Here is a 12,938-nt window from a genome sequence, read left to right on the forward strand (position 1 = left end):
TTGTGAGAAGCTGCCCGTAGAGACATGATGTGTTCTGCAGGAGCCCAGGGAGAAGAGCAGGTCAGACCAGGAAGATGGAAGCCCCTTCCTCCTCTAATGTCTTTCCAGAGCACTCCACTGATAAATATTAACCTCATGCTTGTGTGCAAAGGGGAAATATTTAGTCCAGCTCTGTTTTTGCATAGCAGGCAATGAAAAGTGGACTTAGAGGCAATACGCTGATAACCGGAATATTACTTTTTATAATTTGTTAGATAATGTGCATTGATATAAGTCAAAACTAATCTTTTAAAAGTAACTGCTAAGAAAAGAGCAGCTTATCTGAGGACATAGTATGTTTCTTCTTCTTTGAAGGTAAGACTTACTCACCTTGCTCCCTTTGAATTTGGCATCTATAGGAATTCATGTTATCATTCTTAAAGTGTGTCTATTGATGCTACCCCCCATTCCCATTTATATTTTCCCTGCTCTTGATTCTCTGTTCTTAAATATGTTTGATCATTGTTTTATAATATGCATATTTGAAGGTAGTCTCAGTAGCTTATAATAAATAAAACATGGTCCTTGATTTCCAGAAGTTTATTGTCTGGCTGAGGTCATAAGACGAACTCACTGAAAACTATTAGGGAAAAACAAAGTATAGAATCTTATTTAGTGATAAATTTTGCAGGACAAAAATCGATGTACTTGGAGTTCCCTGAAGGGAGAATATCCAAACTGTAACAGTCAGTAAAAACTTCCTGAAGACTTCAAGTGATCTTTAAAACAAGAATATACACTGAGGGAAAGCAAAACAAGAATATACACTGAGGGAAAGCAAAGGAGAGGCACAGAGAAGACACTGACTCACCCCACAGGGAGTTCCTAGGATGGTGAAGATCAGCATTTGATAAGTTGACATCCATGACTCGCCATGGTCTGGCCCCACTGGCCCCTTTATCATTGTCTTTGACCCCTGCTCAACAACAATTCTCTATTCTTTTACTTCAGCTTATCTATTGCCCTGAACACACCTTATTCATATTTCTATTCAACATTCTTCTCACATCTTCGTCTTGGAAGTCACCTTTCTTTTCCCTCTTCATCTGTTTGAGTGTTGCCCATCACTCAAGACCAACTATTCTGGCCTACGGGGATTTCTCCCTTTTCTGAACTTCTATAGTACTTAATTCTATACCACTCACTTAAAGGTCATATTATTTTGTGGTAAAGTAGAATAGTGGAAAGTGCGTAGACCTACAGTCAGAAAACTTGGATTCAAATCCTGGCTCTCCAACATTTTGGTACCATTTCCTAACCTCTCTCAGTCTCTAGGTTTTCACTATAATTTAGGGAAGGTGATACCTTCTTTGTAGGGCTGTTATGAGGACTGAATGGTATTATATACATATATGTGCCTTGAAAATTTTGCTGAATGACAATACACATACATTTGTGTTAGTGTTTGTGTGTGTTTCCACTCTATCTAGGATATACACTTAGAGATGGAACAATATCTAATAACTGTTTGTATTCTCCTTAGCACTTAGCACATTTCTCAGCACATAGTAGGCACTAAATAAACACTAGATGCTTAAAACCCAACCAGTTTCTGTAAAAATATAAAGTGAACCCTCTGCACTATATTTGCTTTATCTGTCCTCATTTGTACCCATTAGATGCATCCAAGTTACAATATTCGTCACTGCAGAAATTACTGGTGAAAAACTATTTGAACTGGTAACATCCATCTTGGCTCTGTCAAACCCTGGGTTTATAAAAGCGGTTTGGAACTCATGAGCGGTCACAGCAATAACACTCACTTGATACATTTTACAGATAGCAATTGCTGGTAAGTGTTGCTGCAATGAAGTACTCAAATAACTTGTATGACTAGGAATGCCAGTCCCCCATCAGTCAAGTGGGAGATCTTAGGAAATCAATTTCACCAGCGGTTGTGGAATTCCTAAACTTTTTTCTCTCAAAATATAAGTCATGTCCAAGAGATTCCAAACAAACTATATTGACAGAGCAGTTCCTAGGCAGGGTGGGAAGGGGCAGAGCTAAACAGAGGTAGAGGTGGTGTTGGTTCTGTGATATAATGTCAAGAGAACACACTTTGGAGCCAGTCACACCAAGCACAAATCCCAACTCCATCGTCTACTAGGATCTTGGCATTAGGCCTTCTTTAAACGTCAACATTTTTCTATAGAAAATGGCAATAATGCAGTTGTCATGAAAATTAAAAATAAGTTGCTAAAGCACCTAGCACAGGGTACTGTGTGGAACTTGGGTGACGAGCACAGTGTACGGTTAACTCAATAGGATGAGGTGATATTTGAAGGTTTGCTTACAGACCTACTCCACAAAATTTCCAACAGACTGGTGCAGAAAGTAAGCGCCTGTGTCATGGCCTCAACAAAGATTCATGGCCCCATCCTCATTAAGTACCTTTCCCAGGGTCATAGACTCAGTAATTCACTTTAGCCTGGGCCTGCTGCATTCAAGACAAGTTCTGTGATAGCTGTACTTAACAAAAGAATCCTCCCCCTCCCTCACCCCCGTGAACAACTCATTAGAAATATCACTTGGCACCCACAGGGTGAGTAGCACTCTATTTGACACGCTAATGGATTCAGCTATGATTAGTCAGGGTCTGTGCTTTAAAGGTAAGGATGATCCTTTCGTTGTCCTCATTGGGATACTAAGGTAAAGGCTGGAAATGAATTCGATGACATCTGACATGTTATCTCCTGAAGAACTTAACCTCTATGAGATTCTGGTAATATAGTTGTGAAGGTTAAACGAAATTAGATTTGTAAAGCACTTAGCATAGGGCCAAGCACATCGTGAGCAGCAGTAGCAACAACATTATTAGAACAAGTAGTCCCTATAAGGATGGAATCGCCAGAAATACCAACCCTAGAAGCTGCTATAAACGGTTATGCATTACTTTTAAATTAGACTGCTTTTCAAATGTTAAAGCGGTAGAAGGGAACAAATAGAAAACAGCTGCAGTAAGGTAACTGCATGACCTTTTATTGTCAGCGGCTGACTGCGGGAGCTGCCTTCTACCACTGGCTGTGCTGCTGCTTTATGGCGAGGGGTGGGGTGGGTGGAGACCTTGGGCTAGTCAGTGAATGTCACTGAGACTCAGTTTCCTTTTGTAAAGTGAGGCTGTTGGAATAGAACTATTCGGGTTGCTTTCAGCTCTGCTCTGCTTCTTAAACGTGGGATCTGTTCTGGTGATGGTAAGAAGAAAGCTCTGTGGCGGGAGAGCAGGAGCAAAAATAGGGGTAGAAAATCTTGGAGCTGAGATTACAAATGAAAATGCTTTAAAGGGAGTAACCAAGCAATATATTTGCTTGGAGGCATGGTTTTTTAAATGTCTGCCTACTGACTGCGTGACATATGTGCTTGAACAGAGTTCCTATAGCAAGTTGACAATGATTTGATTTTCTCTGTTGTCTGACACTCTAAATTCTTATTTCCTAGGTTACCACAGAGCTCTCTCTGATGTCACTCAGTGAGTTTTGACTGTGTGGGCTTAATAGGATGCAAGTTTTGGGCAATGCTGTTGACTCCCTATCCCTTTCAAATTAGACGTTCTCCTAATTCCCGAAAATAAAATATCTACAGTGCTTCTAGGCAAGTCTGCAACTTAGTAACCTCTCAAAAACATAGCCTTTCTATTTCTGTCTGCTGAAGAAAGGAGGATGTATTTTCCTATTATGAAGCCATGTGTGCGGGGGGTTGGGGGGTGGGGAGGAATATGCTGGATGTAATGGGCCAGAATCTCAAGCTAGAGTGGAGGCAGGTTTCTTCAAGGGAGCCTCCAAAGACAGAAATACAGTGTGGGAGGAAAGCAGAATCTCTCAGCTCAGAGCAGGCAAAAGAAAGCAGACACTGAAGTCTGTATATGAGAACAACAACAAAGAAGACAGAGAAATGGTCCACTCTCCTTCCACCCTTTCTTCTACCAACAGGAATCCCCTCCAAATTCCACTCAGGATTCCCGTTTCCATTGCAAGTTCCACACAGGTCTTATTAGATGGAGTGTGTTTGCTAGGAGGGCACGTTTATTCCCCAGTCCTCCAGCTCCCTGGAGGAGGGACTTCCCCCGAAAGCTTCTGGCCTCTTGCCCTACCTTTTCTCATCTCCAAGGAGGAGTGATCTGTTTGGTGAAAGTGGGAGAGGAATCCAGAATGCACAACTCAGCTTCTTGCACGCCCGGTCTTGGGAGCAGCCTTCCCGCAGAGGATGGACTTCTGCTTCTGCTTCTGCTTCTGCTGAAAGGCCCCTGCCCTGAGGGGAGGCTGCCTGACCCTGTACTTCAGCATCAGGAAGCCCGCATGTGGGCAGATAGAAGCCACACTCTCCACCATTTTACATGCAATGAACACATCTTTCTTACTCGTTTGCCTTACTTCACATTTTGTTCAGCACACAGGTGGGGAGGGGCGAGTTATTGTTGCTTCTCCCCAGTCATAAAATTTGACTGATGTACATTCTAGTGGGAAATCTGCTACGATGTCCTCAGCCACTTCTTACTTCAAGAGTCAACTCATTTCTGTTGGTTCCTTTCTTTCCCATTGCCTCTTATTCACCCAAAGCCATGTGCTAATCCATGGGATTGATTATTAAGGAAGCCATCTGTACGACCCGGTGATTAATAAAACAGAATAGTCTAGACCAGAAAAAGATTAGCTTCATACTTAATGTGTTTCAGCCATCAATTTAACCAGAATAATAACTGCTTGGGATTGAACCCCATTGTAGTGGAAATGTGGGCTGAAAATAACTCTGTATCTATCCATACTGGCTGACCAAATCACAGAATTTAACTAGTAGGAAGCATACATAGGCTGAATCCACTCTCTCTTTTGCATCTGAAGTACACTGACAGGCATAGTATAGGGTTAAAAGTAGCATGATTTTTCACCTTGGTTTTGTCACTGATCTGTCACTGAGCTGTTTATCACAGCAGATAACCCTTCTGAACCCTGGATTTATTTCTATAAAATGGAGATAATAACTACCTTACAATATTACAGGAATATTAAATTACATAATGCATGGGAAAAATAGTTATATCCTGTAATACGTATATATGACTATGAATTGCTAATATCATCAATAGAGATACTGAAAAGAGACAGAACCTTACATGTCAAAGGTCAGATAAGCCATTTAGTGTCCTGTCAAGAGAAGAGCCCGTCTTCTTATCTTCTAGCTTCTAGCAAAGTTTCTCAAAGTGAGGTCCAAGGACTATTTTTAAATAAACACATTATTTTTAAGCCCCACTCCAGCTCTAAATCAGAATATCTATAGGCAAGCTCTGGAATCTGTATTTTAACAATGAATACTAAGTTTAGGAAGGAACCACTACATCTGGTCCAAAAGTGTTTTTAATATTACACAATGTTGCATTCTCATCAATTATAGGTGTTAATTCTCTCCTTTACTTGAAAAACATCTTAAAAGCATCAGTTCAGTCAAAATATTTCCCTCTATTTTGAGCTCCTTGGGTCACTCTAAGTATTGATATATCTCCTCACAATTTAAAAAACAACTTTCAAATTCCTACAACCAAACATCTCCATCTTAAACTTTCCACTCTTGAAATGATAATTCTAATATTTATTTCATCTCCTTTAAAAGTCAGTTTGGAACTCTCAACCCTTGGGCAGCGAGAGGCCTGGATAAGAATCATTAAACCACAGCACAAACTATAATAAGTATAACAGGTGAAACCCAATTATTACAAACTCCATAAAACTGCCACATGATTATATTCTAATAGAATTGGGTTATAGGAAACACAGTGCCAGAAATTATGCCCAGGTTTGTGGAACTTGGAAAGCAAAGCAGCTTCTTTGAAATGAATTATTCAGTGAAAAGAAGTGCTTTGAATAGAATACAGATACAAAGGCTGTATCATGTAGGCTAGGCTCCAGAGCTTCTGGGTCTTTCTGTAGGCGCTGAGCATGCCCGGCCTCGGACTGTGAATAAGGTGGAGCCTTTAGAGTGTGCAGAGGAGCAGTGGGACGTGACTTTCATTTTCACAGCACCTCGCTGGCTGTGATGTTGGTACTAAGGTAGAAATAGGGAGACCAGTTCGAAGGCTATTTCCATAATCTAGTGGAAGATGGTGGGTAGCAGCAGGGGAAGGGATGAGAAGCCATCAGCCTCTGGATATATTTAAAAGGTAGAGCTGACAGGATTTAATCCTCAAAGTCAATTTAACTGAGCATGGTCCAAATGGAAATGACTCTGTTCTACAAAACATTTTTTAACAACTTTTATTTTTCAAGGAAGTAATCTTAACCTTAAAGAAAAATGGAGGCTAGAACCTAACAAATGTATATTAACACAGTATAACATAATATATGTATCATATGTTCAATATAATACAGCATAATATAAAACAATATATATAAACACAAAAATACATATAATCTATTCACATATGCAACAAAATATAGAGTCTACACATGTTCTTAGTGCAAGCATATTATTGGGTTGGCCGAAAAGTTCGTTCAGTGAGTGAATATGTTTTTCAGTAAAGTTCTTGATGAAAATGAAAAATGTCTTTTATTTTTTACTTAAAACTGAACAAACTTTTTGGCCAGCCCAATATAAGCTAGGTAGGTATACTCTCAAATTTACTTAACCAAATTCAGTTTTGTTTAAAACCATGGTATTCTAAAAGCTCCAAAATATAGCTATTAACAAATAGTTACATGGTTTTGCCACGTTCCCTTTCTTGGTCTATACATTTTTTTTAAATATCCAGTTTGAATTTTTCTCCTTTAAACCAGGTCTTTGCTCTCAGTGAAGCAGTTTTTCCTCCCTTTCTATTTTTCTTCTGTAGGCTCAGCTTATCTCGCCCTTCCATTGTCCTCCAAGTTCTTAGTTTTTGAAACTGATCTTCCATGCATGCACATTTCCCCTGGGAAACTTCTGTTCCACCTTTCACACTGCTGACTAGTTTTCTTCATCTTCCCTCCCTTGTTTCCTTGAGCTAGCCTCCTATTGGTGGACCAACCAGGGCGGACTATTTCCCTTCACCCAGGAGGCTTATAAAACCATCTCTGCAAACTAACTAGAGGTTCTGTGATTGAAGTCAAGATATCAGTTGAAGCTATAAATAAAATGTAGCACTCAGAGCTGAAGCAGTGTTTTTGTCTTTAAGTTATTCAGCAAGACACCATCATTTCATCTCTTCTACACATCTTTTTATTACATTGCATTTTAATGTTCAACATGACACCCCAAATAAAATGCTGAAACCCCCTGTGGACACTTTATTGTGTATTCCATCTATTTTCTGCTTGGAAGCAGAATATTAGTTTATAAAATGGTTTTCTCAAATGAAATTAGGGAGTAAACCAGTGTGATTCAGGCATTCACAATTGCATATCAGCTTCCTATTGTGGAAGGATTAAATGTGATTTCAAACAATAGAAGCAATCCCAGGAAGAAATTACACAGGTGGCTGCATTGATTATCATGTCACAATTAGGCTTTGGGTTAATATTCCTCAGCAAAGATCTACTGATAACAGCTTTATTAGAGCCATGATTATTCTAGGAAGATCAACTTTGATCACTTGGCTATCCAAATTTTGCTTTACCTTTGAGGCTCCTCTGTGTATATTTTCACGTCAGATCTCTTTTCTTGTTTTAGTGGAATAATTTTGCTGTATGATTGTCAGTACAGTACAATATGCTTGGTTGTTACCATTTTGTATTAACTGCACAAGGCTTGAATTCTCAGTCAATATTGTTTCATAATTACGCTTGTCATGAAAGCACGGCCTAGTTATTATTCTCACAATTTAAAACAAGCACAGAGAATTAATCAATCTGTGTATAAGTAATTCTTTTTTAGTGTAGCCTATATTCATTCATTTTAAAAAAAAAGGTATAGATTATACCCACCATGTTATCAAACACCTGAACACAAAATAAAACCTGTTAAACATCTAGGTGAAGAGACAATTGTTCAGATATTCTAATGAATGTTTCCATTTCCATTCTATCTACTATCATATTTGTTGACCTCTGTTCGCAGATAAAGTTTCTCTATTCTCCACACCCTCCTCCTCTCAAATATGAATCTTAATGAATACTTATTGCAATCAGAATTTCACTGATAATAACTAACACCTGTAATTGCTTACTTTGGGTCAGGCAGCATTCTAAGTGCATTCCACATATGAACATAGTCAGTCATCACACCAACCCTAAGTACCATTATCGTTCCCATTGTACAGATGAGATCACTTGGCCTTTGTCCGAACTGATAAGTGGCAGAGCTGTGAGCTGAAGCCAGAGAAATCTGACTTGCTGCTCTCAGCCCTACACATTATCAATCCCACCCCGACCCTGCCAAAGAAGAGGGTGTGGCTGCAGTTTGAGGAGCAGTGATTTAGCCATGTTTTTAAGAGTGCAATTTTGAAAAAATAAATAACTATTATCAAACACATGAGTGGAGACTCTAATCTTTCTACTTTGGGGACTTGCGGTCCAGGTCGGAATTCCTGCATCCCTGCCATATGATATTAATAGCACCACAGTACAAAGATGACTTCTAACAGTGCTGACGATGACTAAACAAACTTGAAAATTCAGGCAATTACACAGAAAGCATAACCAATACCCATTTCCTAAAAAGGGCAAAGTAAAAATATTTAGATTACCGAGATAAATTGGTACCTAAATTCCACAGAGAAGTCTAAACTTCGTTGTGCTTATGTTGAGTTCTTATGGTCCTAGAGCCATGGTTTATACTATTAAGATCTGGGGCCAAAATACTGCAGGCAGAAAAATCATTCTTTTAGCCAATAAATATTAGATGAAACTCATTAGGCACCAATTGTATGTCAGGAGTTATTATAGACCCTGAAGGACTGAACTACAGCATGCCTGATTAAAACAAACAAACAAACAAATGTATCCCTAACTTAAGTACAGCCAGGCTAACTATTTAACATGGAATTTTCATGTTTAAAATGTGTGTCAGGAATTTTACATCACTACAAATGCAACAAACACTGACAACAGAATCCCTTCTTAGATTGCTAATAATTTATATTAGTCCCTCATTGCCGCCCCCCCCGCCGCCCCCCCCCCCCCCGTGCTCCAACAGCTTTGAGACCCTGGAGACACAGTTATAAGCAACACAATCTCTCCTCTCAGTTGAACATGTGGAGGGGACTCCCTTTCTGGCTGGCAGAATTTCACACAGCACTTTCTACTTGAATGCCACCTTCTCACTCACCACTTTCAACACGTCCTTGATTGGCCCAGTTCTGACTGCCCGTTCATAACTCCTGTAGGTCATCTCTGTGCCTATTTTCATCCAGCCCAGCTTGATCCGTGACTGCTCCCAGGTTTGTAGGCATGGACTCGCCCAGTACATGTGCTCCTCTGAACCCCATCTGACCCACCGTGGGCATCCAGGCTCTGCTCCTGGCCACGCTTCCCGCTGGGCAGGCACCTGGCTTACCATCTGCTTGGCTTCCCTTGCAGCCTGGCTACTCTCCTCACACCCACCTCTCCTCCTTCTCCCACCTCACTGGGCTGGAAGAGTGTGCATATAAATCAGTGTTCATTTGCTGACATCCATGAACATTTTGCACAAAAAGATTCCATTCCATTCCATTCCATTTTGTAAGCCCGGAAACAAAATGAAGCCAAAGACAGGCTTAAAGGGTAATACATTCTTTACAAGTTGAAGTTAAGAGATTTAATCAGAGCAGTTTGCTCTTTTATCTCTATTAGAGATACCGAGACAAAGTTTTAGAAAAACTAAATGAATAACATGCTATTCAGATCACCACAGGCGATCGAGAAGGATGCTGTAAAACCCAGTTTGTAAATCTCCAAACGGTCAATTAGCAGACCAGTATGAGCAATGAGTAGACCTTACAGCCTTTCCCAAGCAAACACGGTAATTAAAAACAAATTACTGTGTAGCATGAATGTGATGCTTTACAGTGTACCCCACCTGCCAACCAGCAGCTAAATTCATTCCAAGACTGTCTGGCCAATTAGCTGCTTCCCTATTGGATGACTCAGGTTCCCTGTGTGAGCACCATTTGCAAGAATCCACATCAGATTGGGCCTTTTGTTCTCAGAAGGCAGCAGAGCTTCCAGGAGCAGGTCTCTAGACTGGATGAATTCTGCCTCGCTCACAGAATGTATTCTTTGTACTCACTTCACAAGGGACTGGAGACATTCCAATTTCGATACCAGAATAGAATCCCCAGGTTCTAACAAGAAAAGAATACTATCACATGTTTTTCCTACAGGTAATTGTAATTAGGAAAAGAAAAATCAAACACTGGGTTTTGACAACTTCATCAAGGGCCTTTGGCAAAAAACTCAAGTAGAATGGCTAATTTTTTCTCTTAGATAAAAATAATCCATGAAATCAGGTCAAGTGAAAGTTACTGGTTTATTCTATAATTGGTTTTGCACATGTGTTTAGAAACACAGAGAGCTAGAATTAAAAGAAAAATTTTGTGCTTAAATCTTACAACTGACGAAATTGAGACCCAAGGTCATATAAAGGGGGAAGCAGAAGAAAAGCCTAACATTCTCTCCACTATACTATACTCTGAGTGAATTTAGGATGGTGTATTTACTCACGATATGTATAGATTTCATGTGCATAAACACAGACCTCTAAATAGGTCTTCACATGCATTTTTATGTGTGACCCTCACCTCCCGTAGTTAGGAGAGTCCAATAGTAAAGGATTTTGTTAACAGAAGCACTCTTACATTATGTCACAGGAAGACCCCAGCTACATAGATATAGAATTTTTCTTTTTGTAAATCTGGAACATTTAATCATCCATTCAATGAGCATTTTACTTAACATTATTTGTATGCCAGGCATAAAGATAGTGAATCTTATGGCAAAAATCACAAATAGGTTTTGAGACAAAACCAATTATCAGCAGCTAATTTCTAATGCTGTGTTAAGAAGGATTCTGAGGAGTTGTCTGAACTGAGAATAAAAGAGTGATTATATACGATTTTTACTGACCATAATGTGCATAGGAATGGTAGCAAATATGTTACTGAGATGGCATGCCTATTGTAGGACTATTCTTCCAGCTCCAATATCCCCTACAGATTCTACCTCCAATGTTTCTGTTTAAATGCTTGCCTGAAGTTGTACAAAAGAAGGGGTTGCTTGTTAATAATTGCTTCCCTCTTTGTTCCAACATGAAAAGAAGAAATGGGAGAATCCATGGAGTTAGGAGGGAGGTGGTAGAGACAGAGGGTGATTAAAAACAACTAGTCTGTACACCAGGAAGGTAGATCCTGAATCAGAGCTTCCTGGCTGCAGCTGCAGACCACACTCAAAGTGACTGCTTTGCTTTAGCTACTGGGGAAAATATGAGGAGTATTTTGGAAAGGTTCTTTATTACAAAACTTCCTTTATGACTTATAATAGTGATTTATTGAGAAAATTCACTCTTTCCTCAATGACAAATGCAGCCCAATCTTCAAGTTTATAATATTTTCTGAGTAACTTTATGAAATCAATGAACCTTTCTTCAGCAAAATGAAATCATAGGTATAAATTAAATATGCGTTTAAACTGGAAAGGAAAGAAAATCAAAATGGTTCCATTATTTCCCTGTTGAAAAGGCTTTTGTAATCAGTATAAGTCTTTCCATGGTGGTTTCTTTAATCATTTGGTTGGTATAAAACCATAAGTGACGTGCCCTCGAAATCATGCAGAGAAGCCAGGAGTCAATATTAAGTTCACTATAAGAATATGATGAATTTGCACTATTGTCTGGTCTCATTATATTCTTTGTCACAAAAATGAGTTATCACAGAATTATAATGTCTAGTATGTTCTTCTTTATAATGCATTCTTATTCACATGACAAGAATTACAACAAGAGGAGGAAACGGACAAAATTAATCCACCCACATGACAGAAAACACCGCATCAAAGTAACTTGTGATAGGTAAGTATTTTTGTGAAAGCATTTACTGATGGCATCTGAAATATCAGTCTACCTACATCAGTTCTTTATGTGCCCCATCAAAGACCTATCACGAGTGGAACCCTAGAAAAAACATCTTCTGAAAATGGTTTAGATGTAAAGAAAAGAAACAGGGGTCATTTTGTACATGATCTTCAGAGGAAATCCCTAACTAAATCAATAATTTGGATTTTACAGCACTCCTCCTGAACAAATTCCATCCTACTTTATCCTTTTGAGAACTTCCTACTTCTGGATTTGGCAGAAAAAGTTCATTTGCAGATTATATATTAGGGAAAGAAAAGGAATAGAAAGATTTCAAATAATAAATTAATTCATTTCTTAAGGTACATTTGCTTTCTACTTTGGATCTAGGTAGTAACCAATGTAAAATATTCTTACAGTAATAGATATAGCATGTATTGTTTAACTAAATCAAATTAGCTGAATGTGAAAATGCAATGTAGTCATTCTAGGCAAGAGGGAAATGATGTTGAGGATCAGAGACAATAGGTGACTGTAATTTATGTTTGTTCGTGTATGAATAACTCTGATAAAGGTAGCCTGGAATGAATAATGTAGAGATTTTTCAAAAGCAAAACATGCAATGATGTGTGATGAAGTAGAGAGATCGCCAAGCATAGACCAAACAATTATCTTCAAAAAATTAGTTCTTGGGAAGCATTTACTCTGGAAATTCACTAAAGTCCAGGCTCTGGCCCACAGCACTATAAATTCAGAAGTTTATGCATGCTTTCCATACAAGAAAGTTCTCCAAGACTTGTGTGTCAAACCAGAAGACCAGTTTATTGTTTGTTTTGCTTAAAATGATTACTGTATTGAACCAATTCATTTTCAATGGTCCATAAAAGAAGATAATATATGTTTTTTAAGGTACCAGAAAACTAAATGGAAAAAATATTGCTACATTTCTGTGTGGG

This window comes from Balaenoptera acutorostrata, chromosome 4, assembly GCF_949987535.1.
Source record: "Balaenoptera acutorostrata chromosome 4, mBalAcu1.1, whole genome shotgun sequence".
In the NCBI taxonomy this organism is placed as follows: domain Eukaryota; kingdom Metazoa; phylum Chordata; class Mammalia; order Artiodactyla; family Balaenopteridae; genus Balaenoptera; species Balaenoptera acutorostrata.